Source organism: Cnephaeus nilssonii, assembly GCF_951640355.1.
Source record: "Cnephaeus nilssonii genome assembly, chromosome: 12".
Classification (NCBI taxonomy): Eukaryota; Metazoa; Chordata; class Mammalia; order Chiroptera; family Vespertilionidae; genus Cnephaeus; species Cnephaeus nilssonii.
In genome coordinates this window covers 4931736-4946821 of record NC_137083.1, presented here as the reverse complement: position 1 = coordinate 4946821, position 15086 = coordinate 4931736, and the positions used below count along the sequence as shown (strand labels likewise).

At 46.2% G+C, this 15086-nt stretch overlaps 1 pseudogene across 1 annotated transcript; it reads right to left on the bottom strand.

Moving 5' to 3' along the window:
* Positions 1-1620: 1620 nt before the first annotated feature.
* Positions 1621-2624, bottom strand: LOC307108176 (glyceraldehyde-3-phosphate dehydrogenase-like; annotated as a pseudogene). Its single transcript has one exon. The product of its transcript is annotated as a glyceraldehyde-3-phosphate dehydrogenase-like (transcript).
* Between the last annotated feature and the right edge of the window lie 12462 nt (positions 2625-15086).

The window sequence follows — 15086 nt, the reverse complement described above, 5'->3', positions numbered from 1 at the left end:
ATTCCTAATTCATTTTAAAACAACCACCACCACTAATTGGACTCCAGACGGGCCTGGAGCATTTACTAATGCATTCAGTCATTTGCTTCAGAATTCTGCCCCCGTCAGCCTCAATTTCCTTGATCTATTGCTTGAAGAATCCATTCTCTTTTCCTGTCTTAGAATCAGGCTCCTGTTGGCTTGACTCCAGACTTCCAACAGCTCTGGGGACAGAGAGAGTGGCCTCAGCTTCAGGAAGCTGCTGCACCCGAGATAACAAGGTCCGGGCCGCCGGCAGACAAGCCAGAGACAAGGAGGTGTACTGTGCACGGGCACCCTTTCTGTCAATCACTCGTTAACTCCAGGAGCACTCACTGTCTTCAGGGTGAGCTGCTGTGAGAGAGGCTGCAATGGGGAGCCTGAGAATCACGGGCGCCCCCTCCTGGCTTCTGGCTTCTAGTTGGGAAGACAGACCGAAGTTAGTAACCCCAGGAAGGGGCAGAACCCTGTGGGGGCAGGGATGCGAACATCACTCTAAGCCTCCTGGGGGGCTTCTGACTGAGCTGAGACCTGAAGGGAGAGTATGTGTTAACCAGCACAAAAAGGGGGACAGGAAGTGGGTTGCATAATGGGGAAGGGGCTGAGGCGAAAGAGAAGAGAAAAAGCAGTTTGAAGAAGAAATCGCAGTGTAGAAGGGAATTTTAAAAGTCCACCTGGTTGCAGTGTGAAGATATCAGCATGGGCTCTAGGAGCAGTGGGAAACAGCCCACGCTGGGCAGGCCTGAGAGTCACATCACAGAGCTGGATACACGAAGGGTAAAGGGGAGGCACTGACACCCTTTTGTGTTCTGTTTTCCTTTGTCTTCTTTTCCAAGTGAAATACTTTAAGAGATTGTCATGGTCAGGGTGTTGTTTTTATACCTTCATCCTACTAAGTGAAGAATGAATTCAAGGCGAGACAAAATGCACATGAGAAGAACAAACAGAGAGTTATGCAGGAGGCCCAAGCTGGAGGTGATGGTCACGCGCTAACCAAGGGACTGGGGGAGCTGGAGAGCCTGAAGCGTTAAAAAGGCGGGAGAGGCCCGCAGAACCCACAGTTGTCCATCCCAGTTGGGGACGCTCCCAAACATGCAACTGGCCTTCACCTTGCTGCCTTGGTCCAACCAAACACTGAACTCGACTGGCATCCAGGTTAGCCGTGTGTCCACTCTTACGTAGCTTGTGATCACTTCTGTGACATGGTGTTCATCTCCAGCATGTCCCCATTTCAGTCATTATATTGCTGTTCAGTGGTGGAGGGCATACACCCCATAATGGAAACTTGACTCGCTGCACAGTCCCCTTCTGGTCTGGCCACCCCACCCCACTTTAAAAAAAATCTCTCCAGGGACTGCACGTCCCCTCTTCACCCCACGTACGCTCCTGTTTGGATTTTTTATTTTTTTTTGGCTGGGTACAGTGAACTTTATTGATGGTGCACGACAAAGGAGGGCTCGCTACGCCCCTCCCCTTCTTCTGGGGTCGGGGATGGAAACGGTGGTCAGGAGATTCTCGGTGTGTTGGGGATCGGTCTGGGCAGGGACTCCCCAGCAGCTGAGGGCCCTCTTCCTCTGGCTGGGGCTGGTGGTCCAGGGGCTCTTACTCCTTGGAGGCCATGGGGACCATAAGGTGCACCACCCTGTTGCTGTAGCCAAATTCACTGTCAGACCAGGGAACGAGCTTGACAAAGTGGTCACTGAGGGCAATGCCAGCCCCAGCATCAAACGTGGAGGAGTGGGTGTCACGTTAAAGTCGCAGGAGACAGCCTGGTCCTCAGTGTAGCCCAGGATGCCCTTGAGGGGGCCCTCTGATGCCTGCTTCACTCCCTTCTTGATGTCATCGTATTTGGCAGCTTTCTCCAGGCGGCAGGTCAGATCCACAACCGACACGTTGGGGGTGGGGACACGGAAGGCCATGCCAGTGAGCTTCCCATTGAGCTCAGGGATGACCTTGCCCACAGCCTTGCAGGGATGATGTTCGGGGCAGTCCCGCGGCCATCACGCCACAACTTCCCAGAGGGGCCATCACGGTCTTCTGGGTGGCGGTGATGGCATGGACTGTGGTCATGAGTCCCTCCACAATGCCTAAGTTGTCATGGATGACCTTGGCCAGGGGGGCCAAGCAGTGGGTGGTGCAGGAGGCATTGCTGACAATCTTGAGGGAGTTGTCATACTTGTCATGGTTCACACCCATCACAAACATGGGGGCATCCGCAGAAGGGGCAGAGATGAGGACCCTCTTGGCTCCGCCCTTCAAGTGAGCCCGGCCTTCTCCATGGCAGTGAAGACACCGGTGGACTCCACAGCACACTCAGCTCCAGCATCACCCCATTTGATGTTGGCGGGATCTCGCTCCTGGAAGATAGAGATGGACTTTCCATTGATGACAAGTTTCCCATTCTCAGCCTTGACTGGGCCTTTGACCTTGCCACAAGTAGAATCATACTGGAACATGTAGACCATGTAGTTGAGGTCAGTGAAGGGGTCATTGATGGCGACAATTTCCACTTTGCCAGAGTTAAAAGCAGCCCTGGTGACCAGGCGCCCAATGTGTCCAAATCCGTTCACTCTGACCTTCACCATTGTGCCTCAGGGTTGTGGCTGCTGGCACTGCGCAGGAGGAGGCTGTCTGACGAACAGGAGGAGCAGCGGAGAGCCTCCTGTTTGAATTTAGTTTGGCAGGACATTTATCAAGACTTTTCAGTGTTTACCACCCATGGCCCAAAGACCAATGGCCAAAGAAGCAACGTTGGTAAATAACTCAAGGAATCCCTACAACAGTACAGTAAACTCTGACAAGAGAATTAGCCCACGAATCTCATCAGAGTAAAACTTGTAGAGTATTTTAATATCCAGGCTGGGGGATCTACAGATAGAGAAAGGAATCCCAGCTCCACTTCTTAATAGGCACATGGCCTTGAATAAACTTATTGTATTTTTCTCTGAGTCTCCCAAATGGAGATGATGGGATGATGATACATCTCTCAAACTATGCCTAGCACACAGTGAGTGCTCAATAAATGGAGCCAAAATGAATGTCAACCATTATGTACTTGTAACGGTTATTAATCTCTACACCATGATAGTCAGATGGAAAGAGCAACATTCTTTACTTAATTTTTTAAAAGAAACATGCCTATTTTTTAAGTATAAAATAGTAAATGAAAAGTCTTCCCATTCCTATCTCTAACCCCAGTCCCTAGAGGTTAACGCACATCTTCATTTCTGTTTTTAATACTTTCGATGATTAGTGCTAGGGTTTTTAATTGTCAACACTAGCCTCTTCTTGGTTCATCAGCTTCATACAGTATCTATGAAAGATTTCTAAAACTTTGACTTACTCCTGTTTACCAATTCTTCTATTGCTTCGCTGTTTATAGCATCACTAGTTTGTACTGGTGGATACTGTTCCACATTGACTTTCTCATATTACATTCATGTCACTTCACTTTTCCCTGTGCTTTCTATTCCTGTGAGTGCACTGCCCTCTGGGAGAAGCCCCTGGCTCTGTCTTCTAGCTCACTCATTCCGTCTTCAGCCTTGTTCATTCTTCTCATTTACTTATTATTTTTTTTAATGATCAAAATTTAAATTCCAGATTCTCTAGTTGGCACTTTTTTACAATTACCTGTAGTGGATGCTGTGAGCTCCACCCAGTTCCCTCCACCCTCAGGACCAAGGCACTAAGTAAGCGTCCTCCTCCATCATGGAGACACTTTTTGTGTGTGTGTTTTCCCCTCGTTGTAGTTTTAAATTACCAAAGAATATGAAAGTCTTCCATGTCCTTACAACTGCACCCACTTTCCTCTTGAAGACATTCTCTATGGAGTCTGCAGGTTTTTCTGCCCCACTGTTTCCTAGGACTCCCTTTCATTGCCCTGTAGTTATACCCTCTGTTTCTTTAATTCCTCAGTTTTTGCTAAGACTTCTTTTTTTTTAAACTGAAATACATAAAGCAACTAATTTTTTTTCAGGAAGTATGAATGGGAGGTAAGCTTTTCTGAGAAACTGTATGCCCAATAAGGCTGCCAACCACCTTGGAGTTGCCAACTCAGAAGGAAATCTGCCCTCATTCCCTGGCTCTCCCACAGCCTTCCACACAGGAAGCTCTTTGCTCTCCCTTTGTTTCTCTTCAAGTCACACATTCCTGGCCCCTCCTTTGTGGGCTCCTTTGCTCATTTTCCCTCTTCCATCTGACCTCCAAATGTTTGGTTGCCTCGGGACTTGGCCTGCGTCCTATTCCGATCCTTCCAAAACAATCTGTTTCTATCCCATAGCCTTAAATACCATGTAAATGTGAATGTCCCACATCAAACCTCACTGCCAGGCATTTCCATGAACTACAAGCTCATATATCCATCTGCCTGCTTTGTTTTTCCACCTTCAAATGCACCTTGCCTAAAACCCAACCCTCCCCAAACCCCAGGCTCCACCTTCTTCCCCATCTCAGTAAGTGACACCACTGTCCACCCAAAACATGTCTCACGCCAATGCCCTTCCACAGTGACCTTCCAAAAGTAGAAATGAGGTGATGTCACTTCCCTATTTAAAACTCCTGAGTGGGAACTCATGGCTAATGAACTCTAATGAACTTAAATCACCCCCCACTCCATGGCTGCAGGGCTAGTGTTGTCTGGGTTCTTCTGCCTGACTCCAGCTCATGCCACTCCTTTCCCTTATGAGTGATTCTCACCCTCTGCTCCAGCCACCCGGCCCTTTGCTTTTTGCTGGGACAGAGCAGGCTTGTAACTACCTCAGGACTCTCTTCTCTGCCTAGAAGGCACGTACCTGGCTGTTGGCATAGCTAGCACTTTCTTGTACTTTAGACTTTGGCCCTAGTTTCCCCTCAAGTAGGTCTACCTTGCCCACCTATCTAAAGTAGATCCTCCCACACTCCACGTATAGCAGCCCATTTATTTTGGTCACGGCTCTATCAAAAGCAATCGTCTTATCAGGTAAGCTTGGGAGCTCTATACAGACAGTACCAGGTCACTCTTCATTATCTGTTCAGTGCTATATCCTGGGAGTCTGGTAGAGGGCCTGGCATACAGTCCGCTGTCAGTAAATATGGGTTTACTGAGCCCAGCCAGCGTGGCTCAGTGGTTGAGCGTTGACCTATGAACCAGGAGATCACAGTTCGATTCCCGGATGAAGCACATGCCTGGATTGTGGGCTCGATCCCCAGTGTGGGCATGCAGGAGCCAATCAATGATTCATCAATATTTCTCTTTCTCTCTCTCCCTCTCCCTTCCTCTCTGAAATCAATAAAAAATATATATTTTTAAAATATGGGTTTATTGAATGTATGTCATAGTGTTTTGAGAATGGGACTGGGTATGAAGGAAACACAAGCTTGATATGCATTATCATAATGACTGTACGTGTGCGATGGAAACCCACATGTGACGGAGAAGCTTCATGGAGGTATGACATCGGAATTCAGATGAGTATAACTATAAGGGGAGGGAGTGGGGGGGGGAGGTTGCTTGAGCCAAGCAAAAGGCATGAGCAAAGGCCTGGAGGTGTGCCATGTTTAAACTGTTCACTCAGATAGTTTTCTGGAGAAAGTAAAATTAATGCAGATGCATAGAACTTGGGGCAAGAAAAGTCAAGACCAAAATAAAATCAGATGGTGGCAAGAGTTTCAAATGTAAGCAGAAAATGCAGTTTCACAAATATGGCTCATTTAAGCTACTGGTAATTAGAAGCATATATAGTAACAACTGCCACCTGGGTTTTGCAGGTGTGAGTTAACCTCAGAAAAATATGGAGGGAGAAACAGTTTGAAATGTCTCAAGATGCAACTAGAGAGAACCAAGGCTGTGAGCTCAATAACAGGAATAAACGTGGTGATGTCAACAACCACTTACGTAATTTCTTTTCACTGCCGTGTGACAAACATATACACAGGCTCCGGACCAGGTAGTGGGACCAGAACAAAGGAAATAACTGGGGCCTCAAAGAGACCACTGTCTAATCTAAGAAAAAGGTACATAAAGAATTGCCATCCTAGGATTTAAAGAAAAGACGAATCTTCTATATAACCTCAGTAAACATGCAAATGGTTGTTTAAAGCAATGCAGATTATTTCCCCAAATCAACTGGAAAGTCTGCACGAAGCCCATTGTCTCATGGGATGTTTAATGAGCCTGCACAGAGGAGAGTTCCGATGTGGGCTGCACAGAGCAAACAAATGCTGGGTGTGGAAACTCCTTGGGAAGTGCCAATGAGGCTACTTTCATTTGTGTATGAAAGACATCTCTTCATTAAAAACTTCTTCTACTTATATGTTAATTTTGAAAAACACCACAAATTGAAAAGAAAACAGATACATCCCACAATGTTACATCTAGACTTTAACAGGCATCATTAAAACTAAAACTAGGATCACATATGTTTGCATTTATCTCCATTAATTTGAAGGTTCTATATTGTGCATTTTATGTAGATATGGGTCAGTTTTAAGTTTTTTCAAAGTAAATATAAGAAACTGTAATCTTCTTACATCAAAATCAAGAATGAAAAGCTATGTGGAATTTAAAATCCCCTTTTCTATGAAAATAACTGTAATTCCTGGGTTTTATAATATAATTTTAAGTTTTTTACTAAGATTTTGAGAATTAAATTATTTTTTTGTCATACAGAGCTTCTTTTTAAAAAACCTTCTTAGACTTATTGGTATTGTAATTAAATCTTCAACAGTTATTTGCACTAAGTGGTGTCTATTGTTATTGGCTGACTTAACACCATAAAATCTATGATCTTGAGTTCTTCATTTCACTTTCCCATTCAGATGAAATATACCTTTTTAAAAAGGTAAAGAGCTAATAACCTATTTTCCTTACACATCTAGGATATTTTTATGTCAACTTCACACTTCAAGAAGACAGTCTTCATGTGATAAAATTCTTTTGCTGCAATTTTTCCCTCAAAGCCCTGCCAATATTTTATCTTTCTCAAGTTCTGTCACAGAAGAAAATACTGAGGCCACAATGGTTTTTATCCTTTGTACATAACCTACTTTTGTGCTTACTGGCTTCTTTCTTTCTTTCTTTCTTTCTTTCTTTCTTTCTTTCTTGTGGTTTGTATAGATCAAGTATTTTGTCAGGGTGTATCTAAATTTTCTCAGAATGTGTTGAGCCCTACTGAGTTGAATTCCCCAGTATTTTTGGTCTGGGAGATGTTTTTATGCCTTATTATATTTGTCTGATTTTTCCTCTTGCTCCGTCATTGACTCATTCAGGTACACTACATAATTACTTGGTTGAGTCTATTGTCTATCCAGACACTTATCACCTTCTGTCTTATTTTTCCTTTATTCTCTTTCTCTGTTTTCCTGGTTTCTTAATCTTGCCCTCTATTACTGATCCAATTTTCTGAATTGGCGATTTTGTGTTCTTCCAGTAACTGCTGTGATTTTGGGTTCGTTTTCTTGAATACCTTCCTTACCTCACCCATTTCCCTCTTCATCTCGGGCTCTTCTGTTTCTGTTTTTCTCTGCTGCTTTTTCATAAAGGTTATAGCTCCTTTCATCCTGTGGAAGTTGACAGTGTCTAGTAATTGCTCTTGGTTTCTGAAATAAAGCCATTTCAGAGGCTGGTGTGTTTTTTCTTTGAAGTTTTTAGCATCATGTTTGGCATTCTTTATCCTCAGTAATCCCTTTTTACCATGGGCATATTTTGTTTTTGTTTTGCTTGCCTATCCATCTCGGAGGAAGAGAAATTGATAGAGCCCCCTCTTGGGTTTTAGCGGCCAGGATTCAAGCAGTGCAAGATGAAAGCGAGCTGCTCTCACCTGTGGCAAAGTGGCATTCCTTGAATGAGCCACTGATTGTCCTTTTCAATCCAACTGCATCAGCTTTAGTGCTAGAGAGAATTCTTTCCAAACTCCAATAATAGGTTGCTAGACAATCTTAGTTTTTGGTGTCCGAATGACCCCCTTCCCCTGACATCTTCCTCTGTGTGTTATTTTGGGAAGTTGGAAAGAGCCACTTGGGAACAATAACCTCATGTCATTCTTTTCCCCCTCCATGAAAGTAATTTCCTGCAGACCAATTTCTCCAAGGCTCAGAACAGCTATTGAGTGATAAGAGCATCTACTATTGATGCTCTGGACTGGATCTCCACCTTGTGATCCGGAGAAAATCTCCCTGCTCTCCTCAGCAGTCCTAAACCATCCTTTTTCTTCACGTTGGTTGTGCCCAGTTAATGGTCAATAATAAAACCTAAGACATCTTTCTCCTGAAGTCGTTTTTTTAGTGCTCGGAGAGGGCACATCCCAAGGGCGAGGAGGACGACCGTTCCCAGGCAACAGAGGCAGTCTATTCACATTAGAATTGGGACCCTCTTTCACGGTCTTGAATTTATCCTTAGCCTGACCTTTCAATGCTGTGATGAAAGTCACAAGTGAAATGCTTGGTTTGCCAACCTACTAAACCGAATCTATGCAAGTGCCCTTTTGTTTTACTAACCATGTCTATTTTATGTTCTGTATTCCGGTGCTTTGACATCCTGGCCTTGTTAACCCTGGAGGGACTGCCCCTCCCAGGGTTGGTCAATTCCTGGATCTATTAAAGGCCACTGATCCCTTCTTTCAAATGCAAACTAACCAATCCAGCCCTTATCTCCAGCCACCTCCTTCATCCAGGTGCCCACTCTGGCCACCATCCACTTGCCCTAATCACCACAGCACCAGAGACTAGACAACTAGGGATAGGACCCTATGTTCCAGGACCCAGTAAACTCATCCAAACTAGCCAATCCGAAGCCTGCTTACCCTGCCAGGCCATTTCTTCCTGCACAAACCACAATAAAGGCTCTTGGTCACAATGTTGCCCTCGTCTTTTTCCTCCTGGCCAACGCAGGCCATTCCCATGCGCCCCCTTCCCATCACTGCATGCTGTGGCTCCTCCTCTTGTGAGCTGTGAGGATAGTAAACTGTCTTGTCAGTGGCATTTGTCTTCTGGTCTGGCGGCCTTGCCATAATTATTCAAGTAATTAAAAAACCTGTATTTAAAGCACCTTTAAATGGCAGAATTAAAAATATTTTAGTCTACTACATCTTTATCTTTTGCAGATGAGGAAGTAATTTAGATATAGGAACTGTTGGCATGAGAAACGTCCACACCTGCAGAGAATTTTTATGAGTTTATTTGAGCCAAACTGACAATTGCTGGGAAGCAAAATCTCAACAGATTGAGAAAATGCTCCGGAGAGTGGCAGTGTCGCAGCTTATTTATACGGTAGAATCAAAGGAGGAGATGTAAGTAAGGAGGCGGCATGAAATCCATTGGTGGTAGATTAGGGAGGTGGGAGAAGGCAAAGCAGGGGAACCTGAGATTGGCTAAAGAGCTAAATAGGGAGACATTCTCCTCTGGGTACAGGACAGGTAACAATGAACACTGACAGCTCAGAGAGACGGCATTGGGGGGAGAAGGCAACAATGAGGGGTATGGTCTCCCGCTCTGGTGCAGTGGGTATTCCCTGAGGGGTCCAGGAAAAGGGGGTTCCTCTGACATGGCAAGGGTATGTTGTCTTAGATGCAAAAAGACAATAGACAGGCTCACTTAAGGTAAAGACCGACCTTTGTCAAGGAAGCTACAGGCCTGGGATGTGACTGCCACCACCATGACTGGATTCTAGTTAGGAATTTTTATGTTCAGACCATCCTATGTGATTACTTTGGTCTCTGAGTTCGTAAGGACGCCATGCAGGTCTGCCCTGAACTTGTCAGCTTTAGCATGTGGCTCTCTTTTCGTAGACAGAATCAAGGAATTGGGGCAGGGAGAAAAGAGAGAGAGATACGTAAGGCCCCAGAGCTACCTCCAACTCCACGTGCACATAAACCTCTAATCAGTGCTCATGAGTTTCAGGCTCAGGTTCTAGACTCAGCACCAGGAGGTCCGAGAGCATCCTCTGCCCAGTCTGGGTAGAGGGAGCCGGGAGGTAGGACGCGTGCAGAGGGCGTGTGCGTTCACAGGTGGAGCCATGCGTGCTGATGACCACAGCGTGGGGTGGGCTTGGCCTCCCTCTAGTTTCAGCTCACTGTTTCCACACTCTTCCTTCTGGCCAGTGATTTTTAGTCTCAACCTTTCTATTCTGACATCAAACCCAGTATTTCTTTTGTTCCCACTTAATTCTTTATTTCTTACAAATTGACTTTTCCCCAGTGCTGACACGAACACGTGGCGTTCAGGAGTAATTATTTCTTCCTCCCGCAGTGGCAGCGACATTGACAGGCCCGGCTCTGCTTCGATGCATGAGCCGGCTTGCCAGCACTCACCGCGTTAGGTGGGGGATGCAAGGCATTCCTTGAAGGTCACCAACCAGCAAAGGCTATTTTTGTCCCTTTGCGGTTAGATGGACTGTTCTTTCTTTTAACAAGTCCCTGCTTTTATTCCTCTAAATTCTGGGTGAATTTATGATGACATTCTTCATGAAATTATTAACTTGGCAATTATTAAAGAATTCTGTGCCTAAGTTCTCTTCAAAAATTAAACTTCGAGTGTGATTAGAAGTTGATTATGGTCCTATAGATTTTTAATAATTACGAATTAATAATTACAAACACTCAAACAATAAATGTTAAGTCAGCGTCTATGCTCTGCCAAGCACTGTCCTAGGTACCGGGCACGCAGCAGTAACAAATAGAATTCCTTCTATCACAACTTAAATTTAAGATCATTTCACCACAAAAGGAAAAAGAGCAAAGTTACCAAAATATAAACAGAGAGAGAAAAGTCTTAACATCCAATCTTCTGTACCGAGATGGATCTGACGGGTGAGTTTACTCTAACACCCGGCCTTCCAGGCGGGCTGAAGGAGAAGAACGCTCCTCTGAGCTGTGGCTGGGAGACGCTTAGGTCCCAGAGCCAGAGCAGGTGAGGGCAGAGGACTTTTCAAGCACAGAACGCTGCACTGGTTCTGGCACATCTGCCTTGAGCTCTGCACGCGCTGCACTCAGCTGATGAACTAGTGCAGCTGCCGTACATGTTCTGGTGATGGACGGGCTGTCTGCCTGAGAGCTCACTGTTCTCTGGGTCCCAGGACTGTGTCAGTGGGAAGCTGGCTGAGGCCAGGTCAGCACCTGCTAGCTGGATGCCACGTGAAACCAGCAATGGCTCATTTGAGAACTAGATTTTCAAAAGCATGTTCATTCTGCAAACAGGCGACACTCCATTACTCTTTGAAACCCCACAGTCGAAAGCTGTGTGATGAAAAACCTAACTTTATCCCTGACCTAAGGCAGTACACATTTTTTTCTTTTCTTTTCTTTTTAATCCTCACCAGAGGATTTTTCCATTGATTTTTAGAATGAGTGGAGGGGAGGAGGGGAGAGAGAGGGGGAGAGAGAAAGAAAAAGAGAGAAACACTGATGTGAGAGCAACACATTGACTAGTAGCCTTCCTGCACACACCCCAACTGGGGCCGGATCAAATCTGTAACCCTCTGGTGCTCAGGCCTACACTCTAACCACTGAGCATGCCAACAAGGGCATTTTTTTTAAAAAAAACAGCCAGTAAATCTTGTTATTTGTTTGTGTTGAAAGGATTAGAGAGAATCATGTTCCATCCAGCAAGGTGTTATGTCATTTTTAAAAATGAGTAGCTCTTGAAAGTGCCTAAAAAGATCCCTCTCCCTCATGTTTGGAAGTGATAGTCTTGCCTGAACAAAAGAGCAAAGGTCAAGGGTGAGGGCAGGTAGGAACTCCTCACCGGAAGTGTGGCAGGAACTTGCACTGCGCCAGGCACAGAGTTGATGTCTGTTGACCAATGGCCAATGACGACTTGTTCTTGAATGCACGCAAAACGCCTCCAGGAGACGCCCAGAAATCTTTGGGGTGGGCGCTCTGCGGGAAGCAGGACTTGTGTGAGCTGATGATGTTTCCTCCATCAGTGAGGTTGGGCCCTTAATCTGACCAATTTCTCTGCCAAACAGAGTCACTCCTATGTCTTCTTGCATGAATTTCATAGGTTTGGCTCTAACATTTAAACCTTTGATCCATTTGGAGTTAATTTTTGTACATAATTCTTCTCTTGATTATTTACTTTCTTTTTTAGGTCTTCAGAGATGTAAGAATCCAGTTTAAGTAACATGTGTGAACATCAATGAACTGGTTATTAGAGTGTCAAAGAAGGGGAGCATTTAGGCAATGGGGTTAGTAGGTTTTGAGTTCATATGATACATTACGTGATCTACATATCCAAAGCTTCCTGGATAAAATTGTGGTCAAACAATGTTCAGAATTTCATCTCCACTTCCTCCTTGCAAAGGAATATTTCTTCCATTTTGCTTATGAATATTCATACCTTCTTTCCATTCTTGCTATACAAGCTGCTTCTAACAGTGCTGCTTATATAACCCAGCTTTTGTTCCTCATTAAAAAAATCTGCTTTCTCCACAGGCATGCAGACACACACACACACACACACACACACACACACACTACACTCCTACCTCTTCCCAATATATGCACATGTGTATTGACACAAATGTCTCTACAATTCACCTCATCACTCACCTTTCTGGTCACACACACACCTGAGGCTTCCCGGTTGTTTACACAGGCACATTTCAGCATGAGGACAAACTGGATGAGACGGGAAAAAATCACAGTGGGAGGGAAGGGCAAGATAACACACTGGAGCATTTAGCCATTCCTTTGTGTTTTCATAGAGAAATGGAAGATTTAGCCACGGAGTGAGCATACTGTGCAATCACCACATTGGAATGCTAAACACAGGCGCTGCATTCACTCTGTGCGTACAGCGAGATTGGGTTTATGGAAAAATGCAGGTTTTGCATTTTTACAACAAAATAAGTGAGTGGGGGTTGGAGGAGACTGGCATTCTGATGCTTATTCCAGAATCATCGACGCCTGCCAGAGGCGGCGGCAATGCTGCCCGCTCTCCACGGCATTGTGTCCACAGTAGAGTGAGGGGTCCCCGCCCTCTTTGGATGGCTTTACAGGCAGCAGCCTAACAGGTCCTTCTGATCAATCAACAAGTAACTCCCTTGCAGCTCTCTGGGAGAAAACAGTGTCCACGCGCTCGGTGAGAGCCCAGCCCGCAAAACCAATATTCACGAAGTAATTAGGGGACAATTAAGTATCAGAGTATGGGCTCCTGAATGTAAGGGCCAAGGAACACAGGGAGGGAGGGAGGGAGGTGAGCCTTGGAGGTGGGGGTGGTGGGGTGTCCAGAAGCTTTCATGGGGAATGTGGGTTGGGACTGGGTTGTGGAGAATGAAAACTCTTTCTTTTTAAAGTAAAAGGGGGAAAAAACACTAGAGAGGGCACACCACCGTGAGGGAGGAAGGACAGAAACTGAGCCTTATGGTGGACCTGGCACTGGGCGGGTATGACCCAGGGCGGTTAACAGTTCTGGAAATGGGTGTACTTACCTCTGGGGGAGTTTAACGACTTTCGCCCTCACACAACCTCTCAGCAGTCACACAGTGCTGGGATCAAAAGTTTGGAGTCTTTCCCCAGCAGCACACATTGCAGCTGCTGTCCCACAGGCGGAGACTGTCAGGCCCATGCTCTCCAGCAGCCCCCATTCCTCCCTCCTGCTCCCTCTCCCACCGGAAAGACAACACAGTTTGAGAATCACTGCTGCACAATTTGCTGATCCTTAGAATCACTTAGGCATTAAAAACAATGACCTGGCCCCATTAGTGTGGCTCAGTGGATGAAAGTCGACCTATGAACGAGAAGGTCACGGTTCGATCCCCAGTCAGGGCACATGTCCGGGGTGCGGGCTCCACCCCCAGTGTGGGGTGTGCAGGAGCCAGCCGATCAATGATTCTCTCTCATCATCAATGTTTCTCTCTCTCTCTCTCTCTCTCTCTCTCTCTCTCTCCCTTCCTCTCTGAAATCAATAAAAGCATGTATTTTTTTTTAAAGCGAGGATTTGGTTTAGAAAGCATTTCACTCAGTCATTACCAGCGCCCAGGAGTGAGAACCAATAGCTAACAGAAGGCAAAGGGAAGAAACGTGGTCCCAGATGAGGGCAGGGAAAGCAGCAGAGAGGAATTTAATATCACAAAAAACAAATCACGTGCCGAACGGCGGGCTCACGTGTGGCCGCTCTGTGAGCCTGCTCCTCCACCTCCACCATTCCTTCTCACAGCAGACCTTTGGGGGAAGAAGGGAAGGTGATGGAGAGGGGACACCTTTTTCTGGTGATCCCAGCCCAGATGAAACACAGGAACTTCACAGACAAGTTCAAATACCAAGAGGTAGCAGCCGTCCCCTATCAGCCACACAGACATCCCTTCAATGGCAATTTGCAAAGGTGGGTTTTTTGTACGGGGCCCAATTGTCTTGACAAACGGGAGCTGATGAAATCTCCTGGCAGGAAACCGGCAGTAACTGCAGTGCCCAGGCTGGCTGCCATCAGGAATATAGCCCCGGACGCCCCCGGGGGGGCAGGGTTGCCTCCTTGCTCAGAGCGGGGCACTGCTTCCTCGTCTCCCCATTTTACCAGCACAATCGCACTCGGCCTTCAGTGGGCCTGGGACTCTCCCGTGCGTAGTACACACTGCGATTTAATGCGGGTTTTCATTTCTGCCTCAACAGAATGGGTTTCCCGCATGAATCACTTTTATTGTGGTTTTATCCTGGGCCACTTAGCCATGTTATAAATGATGTTTAGAGGCACGAGATAAATCTCCTGCCCCCTTTGACTCGCCAAATCTACAAACCAAAAAAGTCGGAGGCTTATTTAGCAATCTATTCCCAGAGCCGCTGGCGGGGCTTCGGGGAGGCTGACGGCAGAAGACAGATGCACCGTTCCGGGGCAGCCTGGGGGCAGCTCGGGCGAGAGTTCCTGTCTTCCCTGCCCCGGCATTTGTCTTCCCAGATGCTGTTAGCAGCTCTTCCACCTCCCAATCCGTGCCGGTGCTCTATCTTCTCCAAGTGCAACCTTTTCCTAATGCCAGTTTGAACAGGTTCCTCTGAACACCCCCTGGGGACACGCCTCCTTTATTTGACACTGCACTTCAGGGCAGGCCCGGCCCAAGTGAGTTCCAGGAACTTCTAGGATCAGCCTCATTAACTAGGTGTTTT